Consider the following 16,691-nt stretch of genomic DNA (forward strand, 5'->3'; position numbering starts at 1 on the left):
AGCACCCAGATCTAGGTTGATTTGCAGGTTATGCTTTTGGCAAGATGCCCACCCCCTGGTTGCCTTCTGCCCCCTTTCCCTACTGCTCTGCCATTCTTGGAAGTGTGGGGATGAGGCTTTCCTCCTTTAGGCCTCCCACCCCCCTAAGGGGAAAAAAACACACCAAACATCTGGGAGCTTTAGTTTGGGGTGCTAGGAATTGGAACTCTTCCCAGGCTTCTCCAGGAAGTTGAAAACTGAAGATTCACCCTTTGGTCTTGTCCTAGGCATTTTCTGTTAACTCCCCAGAGTTCTACATTTTGTTGATTTTTTTTTCTCAACCGCTGGGTGCAGGGAGCTAAGTGAGATTAACATGGTCAGCCTTATGGCAAGAAATGGAGGCCTGGCTGCATGTTGTTGTTGTTTTGCTTTTATCACATAGTACACACAGCTCTGGCTAGGAATCTCATTTATTCTCAGGTGCAGCACATATAGAATCATTGAACTGCAGAGTAGGAAGGGACCTTGAGGGTTTCTAGTCCAACCCTCAGCAATGTAGGTATTGCCGTATTTTTCGCTCCATAACACGCACAGCGCGTTTGTTGAACAACTATCTTCCATCTAAATTGGTTACAGGTTGTTCTAAAAGTGGATCCACAGCTCCTTTGTTGGTGGGGAGAGTTTGTGTGAGGAATGACAACGACTATTTGGCATTGTGACGTTTGTGTGGCCTCTAAAGTAGGGTTAAATAAATAAATAAATAAATAATGTCCAGTAGCACCTTAGAGACCAACTAAGTTTGTTCTAGGGGTGCGGATGGCACTGTATTGTAAACCACTGAACCTTGGGCCTGCCAATCAGAAGGTCGGCGGTTCGAATCCCCCACGATGGGGTGAGCTCCCGTTGCTCGGTCCCTGCTCCTTCCAACCTAGCAGTTCGAAAGCACGTCAAAGTGCAAGTAGATAAATAGGTATCGCTCCGGCAGGAAGGTAAATTTCCGTGCGCTGCTCTGGTTTGCCAGAAGCGGCTTAGTCATGCTGGCCACATGACCCGGAAGCTGTACGCCGGCTCCCTTGGCCAATAAAGCAAGAAGAGTGCCGCAACCCGAGAGTCGGCCACGACTGGACCTAATGGTCGGGGTCCCTTTACCTTTTTTTAGTTACAGGGTGAGCGGGCTGCTTTTAGATGGCACCCCCTTCTCTTCCTCTCCCCTGTCCCATCCAGCTCGCGGCTTCCGGAGTTACGGCCAATTTGAGGGTTCTGGAAAAGGAGCTCGCGGCAAAACTTAATAGCATCCTGTCTGTTGCCGGGGCCTTTCGTTAAGGAGAAAATGAAAGGCTCGGCATTTCCTGGAGTTTCACTTGGTCCGTACCTGAAAATTACTGCTTGTGCCTATATAAATCAGGAGGCATAAAATTGTCCCGCTGATGCCAGAATCTCACAGGCTTTTATGAGAGATTCCGACGGCTCTGCAGGCTGGGGCTGACGAGAGTTGAAGGCAAAAGCACTTGTGTGGTGTCAGGCTGGGGGAAAGCTGTTTGAGCATCTGTAGAACAACACAACAAACAATACAAGCAACACACAGACCAGTATACTAAATAGCACTGTAATTCTTATGCATAATATATACATAATTTAGTAACAAAAACAAAATGTGCGCACTTGTAAATTCTCTAATATATTATTATACTGTGGACTTTCAAAGATTGACAGTCGTGTGTTCAATTGATTTCAAATATGTTGTTGTTGTTGTTTAGTCGTTTAGTCGTGTCTGGCTCTTCGGGACCCCCTGGACCAGAGCACGCCAGGCACTCCTGTCTTCCACTGCCTCCCGCAGAATGGAGAGGTTGGTTCTTCTTGCAGTCCATGGGACTCAAATATATTAGAGAATATATTTGCAACACAGGGGTTTGTTGTTCTGTAGAACAACACAACAGCAAATAGGACAAAGATACCCCCCCCAAAAAAAAACCAGAGCAGTGCATGGAAACGCCGTTTACCGGAGCGGTACCTATTTATCTCCTTGCACTTTGTGCTTTCAAACTGCTAGGTTGGTGGGAGCAGGGACCAAGCAAAGGGAGCTCACCCCATTGCGGGGATTCGAACCGCCAACCTTCTGATCGGCAAGCCCTAGGCTCTGTGGTTTAACCCACAGCACCACCAGCGTCCCATTATTATTATATATCTCCCCTAATTGCAATCTGATGTGGTTTAAGTTCCTTCTTCCACCTTGTTCAGGGGTACCCGCATGAACCTTGGATTCACCCAGCAAAAGTCATCACCAATGTTTGTACGTTAGGAGGCAACAGCTTCATAGCTCCTTCTGCAAACTGCCGAGCGTCACTGATACCCTCTGTATCCTTGGTGCAAAGCCTAGACAGCCATCACCTTGCAATTATCTTAGTGACGCTGCCGCTGTTTACAGGGACATGCAGACATCTGCGGCAGCTGTCAGGCTGACGATTAGTTTCCAGGGTGGCCTTTGAGGTTACAGTCATCCACCGCCAAGGTGCAAGGTGGCGTCATGCTCTCTGGGGCCGCTGGCTTTCCCACGCCTCACCTGTCAAGCTGAGCATTGTTTACTGTTCAGGATTTAACGCTGGCATCCAGTTTCCCAAGCAGGAGCTGCTGGAGCTCAAACTGGGAGAGTTGGTATCTGAGGAAGTGTGCATGCACACGAAAGCTCATACCAATAACAAACGTAGTTGGTCTCTAAGGTGCTACTGGAAGGAATTTTTTTATTATTATTTTGGGAGAGTTGCAGGGATCTATGCCTATGGCATAAAAAGCAGAGACATCACCTTGCCAACAAAAGTCCGTATAGTTAAAGCTATGGTTTTCCCAGTAGTGATGTATGGAAGTGAGAGCCGGACCCTAAAGAAGGCTGATCGCCGAAGAATGGATGCTTTTGAATTCTGGTGCCGGAGGAGACTCTTGAGAGTCCCATGGACTGCAAGAAGATCAAACGCATCCATTCTGAAGGAAATCAGCCCTGAGTGCTCACTGGAAGGACAGATCCTGAAGCTGAGGCTCCAAGACTTTGGCCACCTCATGAGAAGAGAAGACTCCCTGGAAAAGACCCTGGTGTTGGGAAAGATGGAGGGCACAAGGAGAAGGGGACGACAGAGGACGAGATGGTTGGACACTATTCTTGAAGCTACCAGCATGACTTTGACTAAACTGCGGGAGGCAGTGGAAGACAGGAGTGCCTGGCGTGCTCTGGTCCATGGGGTCATGAAGAGTCGGACACGACTAAACGACTAAACAACAACAACAATGCCTATGGCTGTCCCAGGCAGTGTTGTCCAGTGAACTGTATGTTGCAGCATCACTGCCGTGCATAGGAAGAAACATAGGATTCTGCCTCTTACTGAGTAAGAGCATTGGCCATCCTGTTCTCACAGTGTCCAACCAGATGCCTTGTGAGAAACCCATATGCAGGATCCTAGCGCAAGAGCATTCTCCGCACCTGTAGTTCCCAACAGAAGCATCGCTGTCTCCAGCTGTGGAGACAAGAGCATAGCTGCCATTGCAAATAGAGAATTTGTCTCATCTTTTAAAACCACCACTGCCTCCTGCAGAAGCGAGTTCCATAGTTGAACTAAGAGCTGCGTGAAGAAGGACTCTTCCTTGATCCATCCCGAAACGTATTTTGGATTTCTTTTCTTTCTTTCTTTTAAAATACATTTTTATTAATTTTTTAGCATACTAGTTCAAGCACTCCTACAGCATAACTTCTCGTCTTATACAATGTTTTAGACTTCCGTCAACGCCTCTGATGATTTCCCATTTTTATCACTTACTTTACATTTCTGAGTTTCTATATTGCCTTCAGTTGCCCTTAACTAATAATTCTTTTCATAGTCTTTCTTGTAATATTTCAGATAATCCACCTTACAAAACTTATTGCAGTCCTACTAGCGTAATCTGTTCATCACAATTACTTTTCAAATAGTTCATGTATTTATTCCAGTCCTCTAAGATTCTTAGATGCTTTTGGATTTCTTAATCCTAATGCGTTGTGTGAAGTAACACACACATCCCTTTGTGTTGAGTTCCCCCAACGCCCTTCGCGACAAAGCACAGGGCTCGCAGCTGTGCCTTTTCCTCTGCCAGAAACTTGTTCTTCTGCATGCAAAACAGGGGCAGTCCCTACCTGTCTTCCAGGTGGTGAGTTTTCCCCTTTCCAGCCTTTGATGAAAAGCTTTTTCTGCAGGCAGGCAGCATGGGTTCCTCTCAGCCATGTTCAAACTGGTCCAGGCCTCCAGGGCTAAAATATTCCAGTACCTTCATATGTTTCCTTTCTGTTCCTCCAGATTTCTGTCTCCGAACTTCGGAACTGGTTTGTGGGAATGGGGCTCAGCAGGGAAGGCTTTGGTGCTGATGATGAGCACCGTAATTTCTGCAAATGTTTAAAAGGTATTGATCTTGATGGCCACATGTCCGGAGAGAAACGAGAAATCGACATCTTCCGTGCCACTGCAAGCTTTCCCCCGCTAGTGAACGCTTGCATTTTTTGTGCATATTGCAGGATTCATGCAGAGTTCACATGGGGAGACATGTGTGGAGTGAGGAGACAGTAGTGTGGAGACATGAAAGGCTAGGCCATAAGCCTTTGTGTAAGCTGCTCGTGAATCCTAGAATATGTCCCAGACTCCACTGTGTGAAACTTGAAATACAGTCTTTTGCAACTTCTTTCCCCGGCAATGGTGTTTGTGGTGTGATGGTTAGAGTGCTGGATTAGGACCTTGGAGACATTTGGCCTTCCCCATATTTACCGTATTTTTCGCTCTATAAGACACACTTTTCCTCTTAAAACCTAAGGGGAAATGTCTGTGCGTCATATGGAGCGAATATGTGATCCCTGGGGCTGGCAGTGAGGGAAGCCCGGCTTTCCCCACCGCCAGCCCCACAAGCTTCGGGAGGCTTCGGGGTGCCTTCTGCTGAAGCCTGGAGAGTGAGAGGGTTCGGTGCGCACCGACCCCTCTCCTCTCCAGGCTTCAAAGATTCAGGTTACAGACTCTACTAACCCAGAAATATTACCTCGGGTTAAGAACTTTGCTTCAGGATGAGAACAGAAATCATGCTCCGGCAGCGTGGCAGCAGCAGGAGGCCCCATTAGCTAAAGTGGTGCTTCAGGTTAAGAACAGACCTCCGGAACAAATTAAGTATGTATGGTACCACTGTACAAAGCTGAAAATGAATGAAATGCAGCTAAAATATTATGTTCCTTTTTCACATGGTCTAGTCCTTCCCCTGTCCACACCCTAATATTCTTAAGAGGGTCTCTTCTCCAGTCTTCAGAGAGCAGCTGGAAGTGGGGAGGCAGAAAAAGGTCCTCCTTTCCTTCCACTCTGCAGTTTTAATCTGAAATCACTGAGCCCAGAGCTCAGAAACGGCTCGCGCTAATGAAATTCCCTGCTGCAAAATGCGCCTGGAACAATGGGAGTTTCGAACCCTGCTTCCCATTATCAGACAGCTTCCTGGTTTTCCACAGGAAATGTGACGGCTAACAGGAGGAGATTTGTTCTGTGACCTGGAGAAGGGACCAGTCATGCAGTTTGCTCCATTTCAGAGTATATTGTTCTGAAAGGCCCTGAGTCACGGCGCAATGTACGCGGTGCAAAGAAACACATGTGCCGTGCATTCCCCAGTCCACGTTTCAGGGTGAAATTCTCCCCAGAGAACGGTGGAGAGAAGGTGTCTCCGTAGCCTTTTCCACTCCAGTAGCTTTCGATGTGTTTGAAATCTGGATCAAGTTGGTTAAGAGTTTGATCTCCCTGTGATCCCTCCCTAAATCCTCCTGAGCGCTTACTCCCTCTGTTATGCGCGCAGAGAGCTGCCAGATGAATAATAGCTTGGCAGGTGGTGAGCTGGCGTCATTGTTGGCCTGCCTGTATTTGTGTGTGTGTGTGTTTTGTGCCCGCCTGCGCAGTGTTCATATTGCCGGCGTTGAAGCGTTCGGACGCTGGTTTGTTGCACCGCAAGTGATGTTGAAATGTTTGTGGGCATTCCGTGACCGATAGAACTGTCAGCAGAATGTTTGCAGGCTTAGCCCTGTGGGGAAAGGGACGCTTGTTGGTTTGGCTGGGATTACGAAACCCCATACATCTGAATGGGGGGCAGGCTGGCTGGGAAGACTGAAAAGACTGAAAAGAACAGAGCCTGACCCAGATGAAATTAGGTTGGTGAAGGAGCAAATTAACCCTTTCCAAATCTGGAGAGGCTGGCGGCTGAGCCGTTTTCTGCTGCTCCAGAGAAGCGGACAGGGAGCAATGGTTCCAAACTACAAGAAAGAAGATTCCACCTAAACATTAGGAAGAACTTCCTGACAGTAAGAGCTGTTTGACAGTGGAATTTGCTGCCAAGGAGTGTGGTGGAGTCTCCTTCTTTGGAGGTCTTTAAGCAGAGGCTTGGCAACCATATGTCAGGAGTGCTCTGATGGTGTTTCCTGCTTGGCAGGGGGTTGGACTCGATGGCCCTTGTGGTCTCTTCCAACTCTATGATTCTAACTAGCACTCTGTTTCCTGTTTTTATCAACCTGATGAAGTTTTCAGAACATGCTTTTCCACTGGTCTGTGCAAGTGCATTTGGGTTTTCAGAAGGCTGCTTTCGTGGGAGAACCCAGACACAGTTAGATTAAAGGCAGTAGGGGGTTGATCTACATGACCTTTGGAGGTCCCTTCCAGCTCCCCAACTCTGGGCACAGCAAAGAGGGAACAGCGTCCCCTTTGTGCTTTCCTTCTTGGCTTCCAGATAGGCTTGCCCGCTTTTGGGGGGGGGGGGAGACAGGATGCTGAACCAAGTGGATTTTATTCAGTCTAAGCTAACAGGGCTGCTCTTAGCTTCTTTTAAGTGTTTTCGTAAAGTCGAAGCAATCTTCCTCCCAACGGTTTTTTTTGCCCTTGCCATCTTGAAAACAAAAGCCAGATGTTTGCGCCAAGCAGATGTGGGGCAGGTGTCCGTCGCGAGAGAGGAGCCCGCCGATGTTTATCAAACAGCCCTGAGAAGTTTGAGCAGGATATGAGGGTATGTCCTTCAAAGCCCAGCATCCTGGCTCTGGCGGTTCTGCGTAATGTGATTTAGGGTTATAAATAGACCCCGGGCCAAGCAGCTTCGCTTTGCTCCCCTCTCTCCCAAGGGGGATACCAGAATTTCTCGCCCGGCTTGCTCCCCCCTGCACTTTAGAACTGTTTGATCACATCATCAAGAGCTATGGGTCAAGGGACAATTTCTTCCTTAGCATTATAAGCCGTTTATGCCTCTGGGGCTTGCCGGTTATCAACATTATTCCTAAGTTGCCAGAGGTGATGGTATAGCACCGCTGGGAGTGACTGCTTGAATTTTTTAATAGTGGTTTTCCATTACTATCGCTGCTGTAAAACTCTCCAAGGCACCGTAGTTGTTATAAGCACCTCTCATAATTACTGTAAAATGGGATATGGATGCAGCCTTGCTGGGAACGGATAACTCTAGAGACCGCTGGTGGAACAGGTTGTGTGTGCGCATGCGCGCTCAGGCATGCTCATGCCTTCTCACATTTTACACGCACAAACACAGAGCTCATCTTTGCACCGGGAAGCACTGAATTTGCTCGTGACCCGTACGCGTTACCTAAAATAAGCATATCTGCGCGAGTAAGCTTCATTTGTAAGATTCTCTTTTTAGTCACAGAAGAGGGCAGTTAGATTTGTGCAGCGCTGAAACACTCCCTCTCCCCGCAAACAAATGCTGATGCAAATGTACACACACACACACACACACACACACACACACACCCCGGACCTGGCTTCTGAGATCCTACTAAGCGTTGTCTGCAGGTTTTCAAAGCCATTTTTCCAATGCTAAAAAAAGAGGTGGATAGTAAATAATAATAATAATAATAATAATAATAATAATAATAATAATAATATATTATTTATACCCCGCCCATCTGGCTGAGTTTCCCCAGCCACTCTGGGCGGCTCCCAATCAAATGTTAAAAACAGTACAGCATTAAATATTAAAAACTTCCCTGAACAGGGCTGCCTTCAGATGTCTTTTAAAGATAGGATAGCTGGTTATTTTCTTCACATCTGAAAGGAGGGCATTTCACAGGGCGGGCGCCACTACCGAGAAGGCCCTCTGTCTGGTTCCCTGTAACCTCACTTCTCGCAATGAGGGAACCGCCAGAAGGCCCTCAGCGCTGGATCTCAGTGTCCGGGCAGAACGATGAGGGTGGAGACGCTCCTTCAGGTATACTGGACCGAGGCTGTTTGGGGATTTAAAGGTCAGCACCAGCACTTTGAATTGTGCTCGGAAATGTACTGGGAGGCAATGCAGATCTCTCAGGACCAGTGTTATGTGGTCCCGGCAGCCACTCCCAGTCACCAGTCTAGCTCCCAGGATGCTGAATTGCGCGCCTCGATTTCCAAAGCTAAGCAGCATCGCTGCGTTAACGCTATCCAAGTTGGAACAGTGTGCAGACAGGGGCTTCAAGCTTAGAGCCTTGGCTTGTGTCAGTTGCTGGTGGTGTGTGTGTTTGTGTTGATTTAACATGACCTACACTGGTAGCAAGGGTGAAGCAGATAAACAGGGCTTGCCCTTAAGAGCTAATGGGATTTAGAAACACATATCAACAATAATATTTCCCAAGGGCTGCAAAAGTGGAAAGGGAGTCTCCTTGGGCATTCGCCTGCCTGCCACGTTCTGAAGCCTTTATCGGCCACCTCTCACAGGCACCCACCAAAATGCAAAGTTGCCAGGAGAAGGAAGTAGCCTTTAGCAGCAGCAACAACAACATGGAACTCTCTTTATAAGAAAAAAAGTTGCCTTCTCCTTTTTCGTTGCTGCTGCTGTTTTGTGCAAAGGGAGGGGGAGCGATTGACAAAGATTCACTCTCTTGTCTGTCCGTCCGTCCATCCCCCCCCCCCCCGGCCGCCGTGTCCCTTGCATCATCCAGCTTCCCTGTTCCCGTTTACTTATGTGCTTAGCCCTTGTGTTCTATTTTGAGGCTCTGTGCACCCGGTGCTAAGCAGCCGATGACCCTGCCGAAGGTAAGCGTTGCAAAACAAGAGCTGTCAGGCAGATCATGCCACGGGCTTAGCCAAGCCGGCAGCCTCTTCGAAGGGGGACTGAGCAGTCCTCAGCAGGGCGAAAATCTGGCTGCAAGAGGCGTTTGGGCAACCTGGAGGTTCTCCTCTTCGGAAAGGTAAGCCTCGGGTATCAGAAATCAAACTCCAGGGACTGGTTTTGATCACCTCCTCCTCTTTCAGAACTTTTAGCCAGCGATTTTCCCGAGCCTCTTTCCCCCACCCTGGGACAAACGCTTTGTACTTCCTGCAACAGGAGGTTCATGCATGGACAGGCGATGCCTTCTTAAAGCTGCTTTCAAAATTGCTTCTTCCTTCCTTTAACCAAGCCCAGGTATCTCAGCACGCAGCTCTTCCTAAGCTACGGGTTTGCAGATTTCCAAATTTATAATTCGCCAGCTCGTCAAAGCAGCACATTGTGGGCAAGCTGGTAGGAGTTCGGAAAAAGGAAAGCAGGAATAAATATGTTGTGGGGGGAAAGTTTCCAAGTTTGGGGGGGGGTTCAAAGTCCCCGGTCTTCTGTTTGGGAAGGTCCATTGCTTAGCAGGGGACAATTTGCATTGTAGGAGAGCCCCGTAAGAGGAATGGAGCCGGGCATGTTTAGCTTGGAGAAGAGGAAACTGAGAGGTGATACGATAGCCATCTTCAAATATCTCAAGACTGTCACATGGAAGATGGAGCATGCTTGTTGCCTGCTGGCTTGAAGGGTAGGATCTGAACGGATGGATTCAGATTACAAGGAGATTCCGGCTGAACATCAGTCAGAGCTTTCTGAGAGTAAGACTGTTGGACAGTGGAGCTGTCTCCCTCGGGAGGTTGTGGAATCTCCTTCCTTGGAGGTTTATAAGCAGATGTTGGGTGTCCGTCTGTCATGGATGCTTTTGTTGTGATTCCTGCATTCAGTGTTTCCCAACCTTGTGCCTCCAGCTGTTTTTGGACTACAATTCCCATCATCCCTTGCCACTGGTCTTGCTAGTCAGTGATGATGGGAGTTGTAGTTCAAAAACAGCTGGAGGCACAAGGTTGGGAAACACTGGACTAGATGACTCTTAGGGTCCCTGAAACTTTCAAATTTAACATTATCAAAGGAATGCTTCTGCACTCTTACAAAGACCATTAGAAAGAAACAAAAATTTAAAAGCTAAGAAACTGCCTCAAAGGCATTTTTACAATCCTTCCTCCACAGTAAGGTATTAAATAATCCAATCTATTCACAAAACGGCTCTCTGCATCTGCTCTGGTGTCTCCTCCCATATCACTGCATATTTATGCATGACTGAGATAAGTTTCCTTAATGATGTTATTCAAAAACCTGAAGCTGTTCTTTTACCTCTGCGAAACCTTTTTTTAAAGAGTTTTCTCAAAGTTTTGAAAAGCTATTAGCCAGGATCATGGTGTAATAAGACATAACGTTTTCCTTTTAAAAATTTAAGTGCGTGTGTAGAGTTAAGAAGCTGTTGTACATTTATGATTTAATAAAATAATTATAAGGGGAGAAAAAAAGATTACTCTTAGGGTCCCTTCCAAGTCTAGGATTCTCTGATCTCATGCATACACGCCCCCCCCCAAAAAAAAATACAACTGTAAAAACAGGATCCTTTCCTCCTTTCCTACCTGAAATGAGTTTGACAGCAATGATAATGAACAGCGGTAGTTGAGATTCCTGCATTGCAGCGGGTTGGACTAGAGGACCTTCAGAGGTCCCTTGCGACTGTACAATTTTATGATCCTATGCATGGTGTACAAGAAGTCTTGGGTTCAGTCCAGAGACCCCTGCCTCGGAAACCCTGGAGGCCCCTTAGCAGCCAGGACACTGATCTATATGGACCAGTGATCTGACTTGGTCTAAACCCAAGATTCCTCAAAGTTTGGCTTCATATCTCAAGACTGTCTTTTCTCACAATCCCCACTTGTTGCAAAGACTTAGAATCTGCGAGGCGTGGGGTTCTCCTCCCCAAAAGCCCTGGGATGCTTAGAGCGACACCAGCCCACTCACTCTCTCTCTCTCACACACACACACCCAATTCCTGGCCTTGGCTACCCAAGCGAGCAGGCATCGCTGGCAGCGATCCCAGTCCGTTTCCGATTCAGCGTGTCTCTGGTCTGCGGATGTTTGTGCGCTCGTCTCTCTCTCTCTCTCTCTCGACACAGCAGTTTCTGGGTTGGAAATAAGAGGAAACTGCCGGTGTGACGAAGGCCTGGCACACCCAAGGCTTCCGTAGGAGGGGCGCACAAGGCTGATGCTTGCCTCCGGCTTATTCTTAGCACGTTGCAAGCTTCAGAGCTCTTGAGTCGCTGCCAGAGCCAGCCCCGGCGCACCGGAGGCGCACGCTTTGCCGGTGCTCCTTCCGCCACGCACGAACAGGCTTTCTGGCTGCTCGCAGGAGTGCCTCTCCTACTTCAGAGAGAAGAGGCAGCGACGGGGAAGCAAAATGCCTTTGAGGAGGTGGGAGAAACACCTTCGCGCAAAGCGAAGGTAACGTTGGGAAGGTTTAGGAGCCTTTTGCCCTCGATGGACCCGGAACCTACTCGCAGAACCACGTCCCAGGGCTCGCCCAGTGCTTTTGGAGCCGTGTGAGGATTGCAGTGCGTGCCTCAACTTGCCGCACCTGCGCTCGGTGTGCGTTGTGTTGGGAAACTCTGAACAGGGGAAGGTAAGGCATCTGTCGGCTGTCGTTTCCCCCACACGCGTTTTTGGTGCTCACATTGAACCTAAAATAGTTCAGCTCCTGTTTCTTTTTTTAAAAAAGGAAGACTTCCTCAGCGGTGGGAAGCCAGCTGTGCGTGTGTGTGTGTGTGTAGATTAGCATCAAAGGAAGGAATAAGGCTGCCATTGTTTGAGAAGCAAAGCGAGGCTTGGGTAGTCATTAAGCACCAATAAAATTACTGTATTAATATTGGTCTCAATCCAGTGCTCTCTGATTTGGATACGATTGCAAAGGTTTCACATCAGATGGGTCAGAGACCTACCAATATTATGTATACTGGATTTCAGTTTGTAGGGTCTTTTGTTTAAAGCTGTTCTAAACATGTCTGAGCCCACAGAAGAGAAAACCTAGGCTACACGCATTTCATTGCAACAGAATAAACTGAATTCTATTCAACCCGGTCCCATCTCCTCAGCTTCTCGAGGAGATGAGGCTGGAGATTTCTCAAAATGTACCTAGCCCCATCTCACCCGCTGGTGGTTATCGACACTGCGCATAGGAAACAAGGTTTTTTTGGTGTCTCTCACACCTTCTCTTGTGTTAATGGGACACAAAAATTGTTGGCTTCTAAGTCAGCTGGCCTGTCTTAGCGCAGCACCGCGGGGCATATTGTGCCAAATCCTTCGTCATAAGTAAATTTGGGGGGTTTTTTTGTTTAATTAAAGAAAAAACCCTATACATTTTTACTTTACATACCCATGCTCTGACTTCCCCTGTTCTGGAGGGTTTGCAGTCTGTAATCTGGCATCTTCTAGAGGAAGGGCATGGCTGCTGTTAATGGGGTGGTAGGAAAGCCTCGCCCAGGATTGATTTTGGGAACAATAGGGAAAGGACAGGAAATTCTTTAGGACACACCCGTTCGCCACAGCTGGGAGCCTCCGCTATCAGGCAACCTGTTGTGTTGTTTTGTTTTGTATTCTGGGCATGTCCTGTGACCGCTTTTCCACGCTTCTCTCTTTGAGCCTCAGTAAAAGCAATTCTCGGGGTGTGTGTCATAGCTGTCAACCGTCCCTTATTTGGTGGGAAACTCCCTTATCCCAGCGCCATGTCCCGCTGCTGTCCCTTATTGATGATGTCCCGTAAATTTCCCAGTTTTCATGCTCGCCCGGTTTGGGAGGGAAGCAGCAACTCGGGGTCCTCCGCCGCAAGAGAGAGCGCGCGCACGAGCTGCCGCGTCTCCGTCTCTCCCTTTTCCCCCTCGGGCGCGTCGTGAGGAGACGGGTGGCGGCGGGCGGGCAACCCCTCTCTTGCGAGACTTCCACTGCGCTGCCAGGGGAAGCTGGAGGCGGCGGCTGAGGAGGCGACCTGAGGGGGGAGGAAGAGGAGGGAATAGGGATGGGGAGGGACGCAGAAGGGTGGCACTTAATCAGCTGCGGCGGCGCCCCAACCGCCTCATGCCGGGCTCGCGGGCAGCGTGGGCAAGAGTCTCCCTCCCTCTCTCTCTCTTTCTCGGGCGGGGAAGGGCCGATGGAACTCCTCGCGCCAGGACGACGGCAGCCCTGACGTGTTGCTTAGCATCCCCTCCAACCAGTGCAGCACCTTAATGTAGTGATTTCCCCCTCTGCATCCCTTTCATAACTCTATTTTTATAAATCATTTGTCCATCCATAGTTTCAATTTTTACTACAAGCTTTCTGTCAATCCTACCAATGTATGTAACTCTTTACAATAGCTTTTCAAATAAATTACAAACTTTCCCCTTTATGAAAGAGGTCCTCTTCCTGGTTTCTATTTCTGCCTGTAAGCTTTGCCGTCTCGACGTCGTTCATCAGTTTTGTCTGCCCCTCTTCTTTGGTGGGAGTTGTAGACCCTTAGGATCATCTAGTCCAACCCCCGCAAAACACAGTCGCAGCAAAAGCAGCATGGCTCAATCAGTGCCGGATTTATGTATAAGTTAAGCAAAATCCCTTATTTTGGCTGCTGATCCCTTATTTTCGAGGCTGCTGATCCCTTATTTTCAAATCTGTAAGTTGACAGCTATGGTGTTTGTGTGTGTGTGTGTGAGAGAGAGAGAGAGAGAGAGAGAATATTTGGGATCTGCCGAGTAGAGCATATGTTTCTCAGTGCTTGCATCTCTCCCAAAAGAGCAAGCAGTGTTGTAGACGGTCCAAGAAGCTGTTCGGTCTGCTTTGCATTATCACCTCGTCTCTTGGCCCGGTGGAGAGATGCAAATCTCTTGCCATGTAGCCAGGGCCGAGATCTTTTCAAAGGAAGAAATTTGGCCACGGCTAGATCTTGCTTTGTTGGCAGGGCTCTCGAGAGAGAGTGAGATAAAAGTTCAAAGCGGCGTTGACAAGCTCTTGGACGTTCCCTCTTGCAGGTGCCGTCGACGTGGTCTGATACCGTCATTGCCACGACTTTGCTGGCCTGGGATTTCCCCAGCAGGGGAGGGCTAATCAGAACTTAATAAGGCTGTAGGCAAACTCATCTCCGTGCTGCAAGCCGTTGCGGTTAAAGTGGGACAGAACAAGATATAAGGTCATTGGGAAGATTGGAAATTGTAATAATAATAATAATAATAATAATAATAATAATAATAATAATAATAATTTATTAATTATACCCCACCCATCTGGCTGGCTTTCTCCAGCCACTCTGGGTGGCTTCCAATAGAGTATTAAAATACAATAACCTATTAAAGATGAAAAGCTTCCCTAAACAGGGCTGCCTTCAGATGTCTTCTAAAAGTCGGATAGTTGTTTATTTCCTTGACATGTGATGGGAGGGCGTTCCACAGGGCGGGTGCCACTACCGAGAAGGCCCTCTGCCTGGTTCCCTGTAACTTGGCTTCTCGCAGCGAGGGAACCGCAGACGACTCTAGAGGTATGGCTCTCATCTCGCTTTATTGGCCGAGGGAGCCGGCGCACAGCTTCCGGGTCATGTGGCCAGCATGACTAAGCCGCTTCTGGCAAACCAGAGCAGCGCACAGAAACGCCGTTTACCTTCCTGCCAGAATGGTACCTATTTATCTACTTGCACTTTGATGTGCTTTCGAACTGCTAGGTGGGCAGGAGCTGGGACTGAGGAACGGGAGCTCACCCCGCCGTGGGGATTCGAACCACCAACCTTCTGATCAGCAAGTCCTAGGCTCTGTGGTTTAATCCACATCCCTTTGATACTCCTTACGGTAGCGATAAAGCGGGATATCAAATCCAAACTCTTCTTCCTCTTCCTCGTCTTCTTCCTTCCTCCTCTTTCCCCCTGCAAACAGCTGCAGCTCACCTGCCAGGAAGCGAGTGTAGTGTCTCTGCCCCACATCCGGCGACATATTTATTTCCTCATCTTTTCAATCCCTGACAAGGGCGAGTTCATGCATGTTGATAAACCACGGGAAAATCACCCGAGGTCACTGAACCATCCTGCTGTTCTGAGTCAGCAGTTTACAATATTCAGCTGCAAGTTGTTCAGTAACGGCTGTTTGCAACCAATGCTTGCATATGTAGGAGTTAGCTCCAAACTGCTAGCGTTGCAGGTTTCAGGTTCCGGGTGCAGTTGGGAAGTCCATGCCATAAGGCTCAGCAGCAGGCAGGGGCAAGAAGGGGAGGGGGCGATATCCAAAGGCAGCCATCTCAAGATGCTTGGTCCAGGTGCTTTTCTTCCTGGCGAAGGGTCACATCACACTGGTTGAGGCGTCTAAGGACCACGTAAAAGGTGTTGAGAAAAACCTTCCTTGGCTAGAGAACTCCTATTTGGGGACTTCCCTGGTTTTTTTCTGGCCCATGTAGGACCAGTCTGGATAGTTAGCCTTGGTGAAGACTTGACGTTTTCATCCCCCCCCAAAAAATTGATTTGAGTTTCCATTGAAATGAGGCTTTATTTTCATGTTTTCATGTTGTAATTTAATCTTGTTTTTAAGTTGTATTTCAATCAATTTGTTTTATATTGAGTGTTAGCCACCCTGAGCCCAATCTAGGCTGGGGAGGGTGGGGTATAAATAAAATTTATTATTATTATTATTATTATTATTATTATTATTATTATTATTATTGAGCTGCTAGCCGTCCAGTCTGACTATGACAGCACTAGATGGTCAGATAATCTGATCTGGTATAAAATAGCTTCGTGGGAGAAGTTGCACTCACTCTCAAAATCCTCTTGCTTCGACACACAGACTCATTAAAACATGGTGCCGTCTCCATTCCCTGCTTTCTCTGAGGTCTCGGATCATTTGCTGATCCCCTTCATTACAGAATTGTAGAGTTAGAAAGGACCCCAACGGTTGTCTTTTCAGCATCCTTTGGGGGTCGAGAAGCCAGCTGGCTAGCCCTCAGCTGGATCGTGCCCTTCCAGCCGTGACAACCTCTGGCTCGACGTAAATCAGCGACTCAGGCTTCAAAGCCTGAGCACACTTTATCAGCAGAGCAAACTTTGGAACAGGCGTGAGGCTTGTGGAAACATACTAATAAGCTACGGATTTATTAATCATAAACCAGGACAAAGAAAACATGTCATCTCTCCTTGCTGTCTCCTCAGAGAGAGAGGCAAAAGCTATACACAATGGAAGTTCCCAGCAAACTGTGCTGGAATGTAAACAGACATGTGACATGTAACAATCTCACACATCTGCAACTAAAGGTGGAAATTTCCAACGCATCTAACCCAGCAGTTGAAATTTGCCAGGTAGATTTTGCACCTGGCTGCGGGCCAGTTGTCACCAAGTGAAGAGGGCCTTCTTGGTAGTGGCCCCTGTGGAACACCCTCCCTTCAGATGTCAAGGAGATAAAGAACCCCACAACTTTTAGAAGACATCTGAAGGCAGCCGTGTATCAGGAAGTTTTTAATGCTTTGTGTTTTGCTATTTTTATATATATGCTGTAAGCTGCCCAGAGTGGCTGGGGAAACCCAGCCAGATAAGTGAAGTATAAATAATAGAATTTGTATTTTTTATTATTATTATGAAGATGCCCGGGTGCTAAGATGGCACCTGATGCCT

General features: G+C 47.9%; 1 protein-coding gene across 5 annotated transcripts in view; it reads left to right on the plus strand.

Moving 5' to 3' along the window:
• The window catches only part of PTP4A3 (protein tyrosine phosphatase 4A3), a 100,341-nt gene that overhangs the window by 50,824 nt on the left and 32,826 nt on the right, over positions 1 to 16,691 (plus strand). Inside the window, exon 1 of one of the 5 annotated variants that reach the window (XM_081874851.1) lies at positions 9,019 to 9,169. The exons of 3 other annotated variants lie outside the window; for them this stretch is intronic. The gene's annotated coding sequence lies outside the window, so the exon portion shown is untranslated. Of the gene's footprint in view, positions 1 to 9,018; positions 9,170 to 11,348; positions 11,705 to 16,691 lie in introns of those variants that run through there. One more of the 5 variants, XM_081874850.1, reaches the window with a different exon arrangement.

Source organism: Podarcis erhardii, assembly GCF_964252035.2.
Source record: "Podarcis erhardii genome assembly, chromosome: 8".
NCBI lineage: Eukaryota > Metazoa > Chordata > Lepidosauria > Squamata > Lacertidae > Podarcis > Podarcis erhardii.